The sequence below is a fragment of the Apodemus sylvaticus genome, chromosome 9, assembly GCF_947179515.1.
Source record: "Apodemus sylvaticus chromosome 9, mApoSyl1.1, whole genome shotgun sequence".
Taxonomy (NCBI): domain Eukaryota; kingdom Metazoa; phylum Chordata; class Mammalia; order Rodentia; family Muridae; genus Apodemus; species Apodemus sylvaticus.
In genome coordinates this window covers 8286964-8295978 of record NC_067480.1, presented here as the reverse complement: position 1 = coordinate 8295978, position 9015 = coordinate 8286964, and positions in this window count along the sequence as shown.

Genomic DNA, 9015 nt, shown 5'->3' with positions numbered 1-9015 from the left:
CCCGACTAGCCCCTGACACGGAGATCCCTTGTCCTTCCGTGGGTGCAAGTGCCATGCCCCTGTCAAAGCCAAGTCCACACGGTCCCAGTTTCTTAGAAGGGCCAGTATTCTCCTCCACAGTGATGTTCCTTCCAGGCAACTCATCCATATGCTACGCATGCCAGTTGTTGCAAATTTCCTGGGACAGGGCTCAGTGCCGCTGCGTTTCTCTGTGATGGCTGAAGGACTGACAGTAATTGGCATTATCGTAGTCCAATGCAGAAGACCACGGTCCCAAAAGGGGATAGTTAGTTTTATTGAGTGTCTCCCACAGAGCAATCCCACGGCTCACAGAATCAGTATTTCCTACTGGCATGGTGGCTCCAACAAAGGTCGATGCGTCTTTGGTGAGCTTCCCTGGGGGAGGAGTTACCATGGAGATGGCTGCTCCTGTGTCAAGTCCATCTTTGCTTGGCTCCCACATCAGTTTTGACGATGGGCTCCTGGGGCCAATCATGACTGAGCCTGGCAGTTCTCAGTCTGAACCTGTCTCCCAGGTGACAGCCTTAGTCCTCCTTGGGGCTTCAGTTTCATTGCAGCTGTGCTAGGGGTCACTTTTTGGGTTTTTGGGTTCCCCCTCCCCTTTTAGGTTCCTTTGAACCCTGGGGCCATTTCCTGGGGCACTAATTCTTCCAATCGCCTTTCCCCTTGCAGTAGGCACATACATACTAGTGCATAGTTCCTGCCAGGTCGAAGGATGGCCGGTAGACTTTTCAATCTAGTCTCCACCAGGGGACACACTCTCTGTCTGATGCCTACCTGGCCTGCCCCTAGTGGTAACTTACTAACACAGGCCCATATCTTCAGTCACCCCAAAGCTGCCACCTGACTCCAAAGGCTTTTTCTCAGGTACGATTCAGACACTCAAGAATCACAACTTTGGCTAAAATTGATCACCCTTGGCTGCCGGGTAGTGTGGTGCGTAGGATATGTCACAGTGTCCAGGAGGCAAGAGCCTTTTTCCCAACAGATAAGGACAAAGCCAACGGAACGCGCCAACCGGCTGCGGAGTAGTCGATTCCAAATTGTACTTCCAAATTCACAGCTAATGAGGTTCCTCTCATTGGTGTTCCAAACAGAATATTCAAAGACAATTATACAGAACATTTTATCAATAAGAACTGTAGGTGTTTCTCTTCTTAAAGTTTTACTGTTCTCCCTTGACCAGAGGTTCCATTTAGTAACTAGTGATTGATATATACATGTTAACCTGGGGTAAAGAATAAATGTAGATGGATAATTTAACCATCTCAACTGAACCAATTATTCAACATCTGGGAGAAAGACCAAGGGAATATGAACACATAATGCTCTGTGTAATTATAAAGCATTATGAAAAATTAATGCTTATAACAAAATAAATGTCATAGCTGAAAGTCAGTAATTATATTAATGGTATTCTATTGTATCATTTCATTGAAAGGGTTTACCCATGTTATTGCTACAGTTAGACCAATTTTATGTTAGAAAAACAAACTTTACTTTGACTAGCTAATAAATGAAGCAGGGTGGGGTGGACATTTCGATCCTTACAATCAAGGAATGTTCCCTTCAGCCTGAATACAGTTTGAGGTGGAAACAACGCTTTTGATTATGCTTGAGATTGTCTTAGTTAGGGCTTAACTGCTGTGAACAGACACCGTGACCAAGACAAGTCTTATAAAGGACAACATTTAACTGGGGCTGGCTTACAGGTTCAGAGGTTCAGTCCATTATCATCAAAGTGGGAACATGGCACCGTCCAGGCAGGCCTGGTACAGGAGGAACTGAGAGTTCTACATCTTCATCTGAAGACCACTAGCAGAAGACTGACTTCTAGGCAGCTAAGATGAGGGTCTTAAGCCCATACCCACAGTGCCACACCTACTCCAACAAGGCCATAACTTCTAATAGTGCCACTCCCTGGGCCGAGCATATACAAACCATCACAGAGGTGTAGGTTGTTTTTAAAGAATTTGCATATTAGCACAGCTTCCTAAACTGTGGGTCACAGGCTGGAGAGATAGCTCTGCAGTTAAGAGCACTGACTGCTCTTCAGAGGTCCTGAGTTTAGTTCCCAGCAACCACATGGTGGCTCACAACCATCTGTAATGTGATCTGGTGCCCTCTTCTGGTGTGTCTGAAGATAGTTACAGTGTACTCATATAAATAAAATAAATAAATCTTTAAAAAAAAAAAAAACTGTGGGTCACAGCGCCACATGGGGACCACACAGCTACCACAGGTGCTGTGAAAGGGTTCCTATCACATATCGATAATCGTTAATTCATAATCAAGCTCATAAGGAATCTGAGGGGCCCTGGCAATGCTTGCCCATGTAGCACCTCATCACTTCACTGCGACGTCAACTCTGAACAGACAGCGTGCATGCTTGGCACTGTAAACAGCGTCACTGTGTAGCCGCAAACACCTGGGTTCCATTCAGGACTCCTGTGTGCTAGGAACTGTGGTGCTTTTACTGCACATACAACGTTCTGCTCTTATACAAATATAATCACTTAGTCACAGAAAACTTCAGTATTTCCCTGCCATTGTGCCTTATCATTTAAGCATTGAAATAGTACAATGTTTGACTATTATAGTAGAACATTTGGTTTTTAAAATTGCTGTTTGGGGGCTGGCAAGATGCCAGGAAAAGACACTTGCCCTAAACCAGCAACCTGTGTTCAGTCTCCAGAACCCATACAGTGGAGGAAGAGAACAGGCTTCCACACTGTCCCGACTTCCAGTAGTCCTGTGATGCCGTGAGTGTGTGTGTGTGTGTGTGTGTGTGTGTATTGAGGTGCTACGTTGGGTTTCATATTTAAGCAGTTGTCAAATGAATCTTAGCAGTGATCAGGAAGAATTCGCAATTCCTAAGCATAGTTCTCCCATTTACACTTTTATGCAAAGTGGCATCTCAAGGTGGATTATAAAGTCAAAACACCGATCAATTCTGAAAAGTGTGACAATGCCCTACACCCTGCAGTATCAAATATCCTGCCAAGACTTGAGTATGTCGTAAAAATAAACAAGCACGCCCCTCTCACTAATGTGCAAATTTGCTTTCCTCTGTAGTAGATGATACGATTATATATATGTCAAGGAATTGTTAACGTAAGTGTCTTACGACTTATCAGGAAATGCTTGATATTACGGAGGTCTGTAAGGATTTCTCATGCAAAAGGGGATCTCACAAGTGGAAAAAATTTAAGCAGCTCAGAATTAGTTTGGCTTCGAGACATGGGACCATACTGCCATCTAGTGACAGGACAAAGTTTTACAACAATTGGTTTGGGTGGCTTTGCCTTAAGCAGAGAAAGTGTTAACTGTGTGTTTTAGTTTCCTGTAGTTTAAGGCCAGGTAAAATGAAAAGCCCTGGAGGGCGGAGTGTTGGTGTTGCTTTTGAGCACCAAACCTTTTACCATCCTCACAGAAAATTCCACAGGCCTGACTCTGACCTAAAACATTAAAAAAAAAAAAAAAAAAAAAAAAACATTGGATGGGAGCCGGCAACTACCTCCCATGGGAACTTTAAATTTAGCAACACCGTTTGCCTAAAATTAGCAAGACTCCAGGAGGTCAGACCGCCAAATATAGTTATAGTAATGACCTCTGCCTAAAACATCAGTCATAGCCAATGATGGTCTTAGAATGCTAAATGGAAATTTCCAGAAACAAATAATTTGTGCTTTAAATATTTACTGTCATTTTTTTTTAAACCATTATCCAAGCTTTTTTCTCCCCTGGGCCAGCAATGACAGTCAACAACAGGTTGACAGCACAAACGTACACAGTAACATGTCTGGAGGCGGTGGCGGGTAGATGGGACACAGATGTCCCATTCCAATGGCGGGATGAAGTCTGGTGACACTCCAGTATCCCACACTATCAGAACACAGACCAAGAACGAAGTCATGCAAGGGGAATTCTGAGTGCTTGTGAGAAAACTTCAAGAAAACAGTCTTGTGACCTCAGTTTCTTCAAAAGCAAGGAATTGTTCTTGGGTTGTGCTTTTGACCCCCCTTCTGGACTCGCACATCGGAATAAATTATGTTTACTTTATCCATTACAACTGGCTATTGTTTCACGTTGATGTGCCTCTTGGGAAATCATGTTTTTGCCATTTGTGGTTTGTTGTTGTGACTGTACAGTTTGTCAGATGACTCTTCTTAACCCTCGGAGTATAAAGTGTCTGGTGCTCTGGATACAGCCGGCTATTGCATGACACTATAGTCAACCTCATCTATCAGCCCCACCCTCCTAGGTTCCACCAACTCTAGAGTGGTGAACACGACCCAAGCCATGAGTCATCCTTCTGTAAAACGTGCACTTGCAGTCCGTATGTCCAAAACATGTGTCTGTAGAAGTTAATGTCTCAGTTCTTCCTCCCAGAAATAAGACTCAGACTCAGAATATATTTACCAATATCTTGGCCACGTTGGTAGGCTTTTCTCTGACTAGATCATAAATTATCCTGTTTATTCTGGCCCACATTCTGCCATATAGCTGGTTACCTGTGCTACCTCCATCTCCTCTCATCATGCCAGGTGATACCTCGCCTGGCTCTATCCCAGAATTCTTTCTGCCTCCCAGATGTCCCACCTTCTATTCTACCCTTTCCTATAGGCCACAGGCTTTTTAAATGACAGGTGATGCATCCATACAATACACAAGATATTCCCTCTATGTGTCCACGTGCTCCTCACTGAAGCCACTCAGTAGCTGTTTCAGTCATCAAACCTTATGTTCAGCATCCCAGTGCCTATGTTCAAGTAATCTTTACTTGCTAATGGCCTCAAAGCTCAAACAGCAAGGCTGGCAATTTAGATGTTCTCTTAAAGGCTACAAAGTAATCAATCCCCTCTAAGTGAAAAAGTGAAAGTGGAACAAGTTATTTTAAGGGAGCAATACCACATCCACACAATCCTTATAGTACATTGTTACATTGTTATAACTGCTAATTTACTTTTAGATGTTCTTTTTTCCCAAAGATTTATTAATTTATTTTCTTTATATGAGTACACTGTAGCTATCTTCAGACACACCAGAAGAGGGCATTGAATCCCATTACAGATGGTTGTAAGCCACCATGTAATGGCTGAGAATTGAACTCAGGACCTCTGGAAGAGCAGCTGGTGCTCTTAACCAATGAGTCATCTCTCCAGCCCATTTTTCTTAATCTCCTACTGTGCCTAATTTTCACATTAACCATTGTCATAAGTAAACACATTACATTTGGTAGTATCTGAGGTTGCAGGTGTCCCTTAGGGGTCTTGGAATGTGTATTCTCAAACAAGGGGGAAAACTCTACTGACATAGATTTATAAAGTCTAAAAACAATGTCAAAACATATACTAGAACACCACGATAGTGGTCCTGAATAGGTAAAATATGTGGTTCAATTAACAATCATTTTATAAGGAAACTTGATTTAGCTCAACAGCAAACAGTTTGTGGACAGAGAAGAGAGGTCTGATGCATACTCAGTGTGCCAATGGGCCCAGCAGACAAGATGTGCATTTCAGAAATGCCCCCATCAGGAGGGTCACTGTGGGGGGAGAGCCTTTCTCAGGACCAACGCTTTGAAGTTAGGAACAAAGGCCTCTTATTTCTGAGCTGGTAACATTTATACCATTACTGCGTAACTCTGAGCCAGCGGTGCCAACTGAAGCTGGGACCGCAGGTGGACGGAAAGAGACCTGTGCCACTCCTCTTCACAAAGATCTACACTCACAGAGGCAGCAGCTAGTGCCTCGGTTGCCTTTGGTGCTCAAAGCAGGGAACACGCATGTGCAAAGCCAAGCTGTTCGCTCTATGGCCCCAGCTCTGCTCCATCAAACTTCCAACACAGAAGCCTGAGGTTTGGAGGGTATTTCTTGAGAAATGGAGATGTTCCCAGGCAGGACTTCTCTGGAGAGAGCTACTTCTCCCCATCCCAACCCCAAGGCTTGCCAAAGCTCTCTGACAGCTGCACTGAGGAAAGTACCTTGCTTCCTTCCCATTCCTCTTGTTTCTTAAGCCCCTGAAGGAGCAAAAGGACCCTCAGTGACTGTCACCCTCAAGTCCCTGAGTAGCAGTCAAGCTCCACAAACTAACACTTCTACACTCAGATTGCCCCGCCCTCTGCCTTTGGTTCCCTGTGGCCCTCTCTCTCCTCCCCAGAGCCTAAGCGTTGCTCTATCTAGAGGATCCTTTTTAGATTGACTGGAGGGTACAGCAGTGCCTCTGGGCCCAACGATCAGTAAGCCACAGCCAAGGGTCTGGTCACCTACATCTGTGCTCAGCTAGAATGCCCCACCAAAATGTCCCTTAGCTAAATTCAAAGGGAACGTATTCCCAGCCTTGCTTTCCCATTGCCCAAGAGAACCGGATGTCCTGAGTCTCCGGGACTGAGCTCCGGGCTCCAGAGGGAGAACAAGAAGTGGCAATGAACTGAATGTGAGCCTCAGAACCAGGCAAAGGCTGTTCTCTCTGCAAGGAGGAGGACTGGGGGGAGGGGCTGTTCCTAGAGCTAAGATAAAGGCTACAGCAATTGTACGCGGAACAAAGACTCAGCAGGGATCATCTGTATTCCTGCCCTGAGGCAGGTCTATGCCAGCACCCATGAGAATCCAGTAAGCAGCAAGGGGCCAGACAAGGAAACTTTGCAGGCCATTGTAAGGACGCTCCACGGTTGGAAATGAAACCGGAAGGCCTATGTGCCCACAGAAAAGAAGCCCTGTGATCTACTGTGATCTACTGTGATCCACAATCAGTTCTAAGAATAGACTGGGTCAGGGCACCTACCAAGACTGCTGGGAATGAGTGCACCAGAGGGATCAGTGTGGGCACAGTTTAAACTTGGTATCGTGCGATACCCCAGGAACCCCTACAGTCAAATTCCAGTCAGAACCTAAGTGTGAGGAATGAGGGAGCCCCAGGTGCCCATGGACATAGTGCCCCAAGAACAACTCAGTGTCATGTTTTTAATTAGTCTTCCAGGAAAGAACACAATCTTGAATTTGATCTTGAGGAAACATCAAAGATAGGCCCTGCCTCAGTGAATCAGGTAGACCATGCTCTCAATATAACCCCAGGCCTACACACACACAAACACATACTCCCATACATGTGCACACATACACATACCTGCTACACAAGACAAATATGCACTCCCACACATGTGAACACACACAAGAGGAAAAAAATCAATTAAAAAATTAAGCTCAAATAAAAACATGCTACAAAAAGATGCTACAAAAAGGTTGCCTGGCAGTGGTAGCACACGCCTGTAATCCCAGCACTTGGGAGGCAGAGGCAGGCAGATTTCTGAGTTCAAGTCCAGCTTGGTCTACAAAGTGAGTTTCAGAACATCCAGGGCTATACAGAGAAACCCTGTCAAAAAACAAAAACAAAAACAAACAAACAAAAAAAGATGCTGGTTGTAGGACTGTGAAAGGCAGCCTGTTTTCTGGTTGAGCTAAGGTTGAAAACCCCAGTGACCCTGAGGAAAGGTAGGCGTTTTGTCATGCTCCTGGATACCAGGCTCTTGGCATGAGGCCACAGCTCTCCATAGGTCTGTGGCCATCAGTCACATAAAGGCAGCACCCCAACCCCCCTCCACGGGAGAGGACATGATCACAGGTCACATAGCCTCAAGACAGATCTCCATTTTAAGGAAGCACCTAAAGACCTGGAGGCTTAGCCAGTTCAACTTTCCTTCCCAGACACTACTCCCTGCAAAAGGTATTTAACCTCAAGTCCACCCTGAGAAAGTGGGGTACAGTTCTACTTATCACCACTCTCCACCATGATAATAAATGCCTTAAAACCATGGACTGCCTCTTCATCAGGATCCACCATGGGGAGCCATGGAACAGACCTTCACCTAAAGAGCCAGCCTCAGAAAGCCTCTCAGCACCCCCAGCCATGGCCTCCACCAAGCCAAACCAGCCACTGTTCTCCCCCCCCCCCGCCCCCCTGCAGGTCCAGGGACCCCCAAGCCGGCTCTGGCAGTCCCCCGACCTCAGACTGTGCTCCCCCACCCCCAGAGTGGTGTCCATCGGCTTCACATAGCCTGACACCCGCCAAGCACTGGCATAGGGTAAGAGCAGACAAAACTCCCGCGTCCCACCTCTACCGGTGGCCCGAGCCCTGTGGCAGAGTGGACGTGGGACACCCATAACTCAACAACCAGTGGCTGTATCCAAAAGCATCAATGGAGACAGCGGGGTGTAGTGGTGACAAGGAAGGAGCTGGGGCAGAAGGATCTCAAGTTTAAGGCTGGACTCAGCTACCTAAGGAGAGCCTTTCTTAAGAAAATAATTTCAGAGCTGGAGAGATGGCTCAGCAGTTAAGAGCACTGGCTGCTCTTCCAGAGGTCCTGAGTTTAATTCCCAGCAACCGCATGGTGGCTCAGTCATCTAGCATCTGTAATGGAACCAGATGCCCTCTTCTGGTGTGTCTGACGATAGCAACAGTGTACCCATATACATGAAATAAATAAATCTTTAAAAAAAAAAAAAAGAAAGAAAGAAAGAAAAGAAAGAAAAAGAAAATAGTTTCAAAAACAAGAATCAAGAACTATTTTAAAATGAGACATATGACAACTGAACACAGAAAGTGACCCCACACACTGGCTCCCCTACTAGAAAGGGAAAGGCTGTGAGCGGCATCATTTAGTCCTTCTGTTAATGTAGACATCATAAAGGTTGATCTGGGCTGCCAACCTGATTGGTTCTGTGAGGGTGATTCAAGACAGGACACCCTCTCAAGAAGGATGGGGAAGACAAAAAAGATAGGACCCCACCTCCTAAGTGCAGCACTATCTTATCTTGAGATACAGAGATAAGAAGCAAAAGCTGTTCTTTGCCTGCCTGCCTCCAGCCCTTGCTGGTGAATACATCTACTCTGCTGCTACCACCGTCCAATGACATCCTGAGTCCTGTTTCTTCAGCCCTCCAACCAGACTGAAGACAGCCATCACTTGTCAGGTTTTCTGTGTGGCCTTTGAGA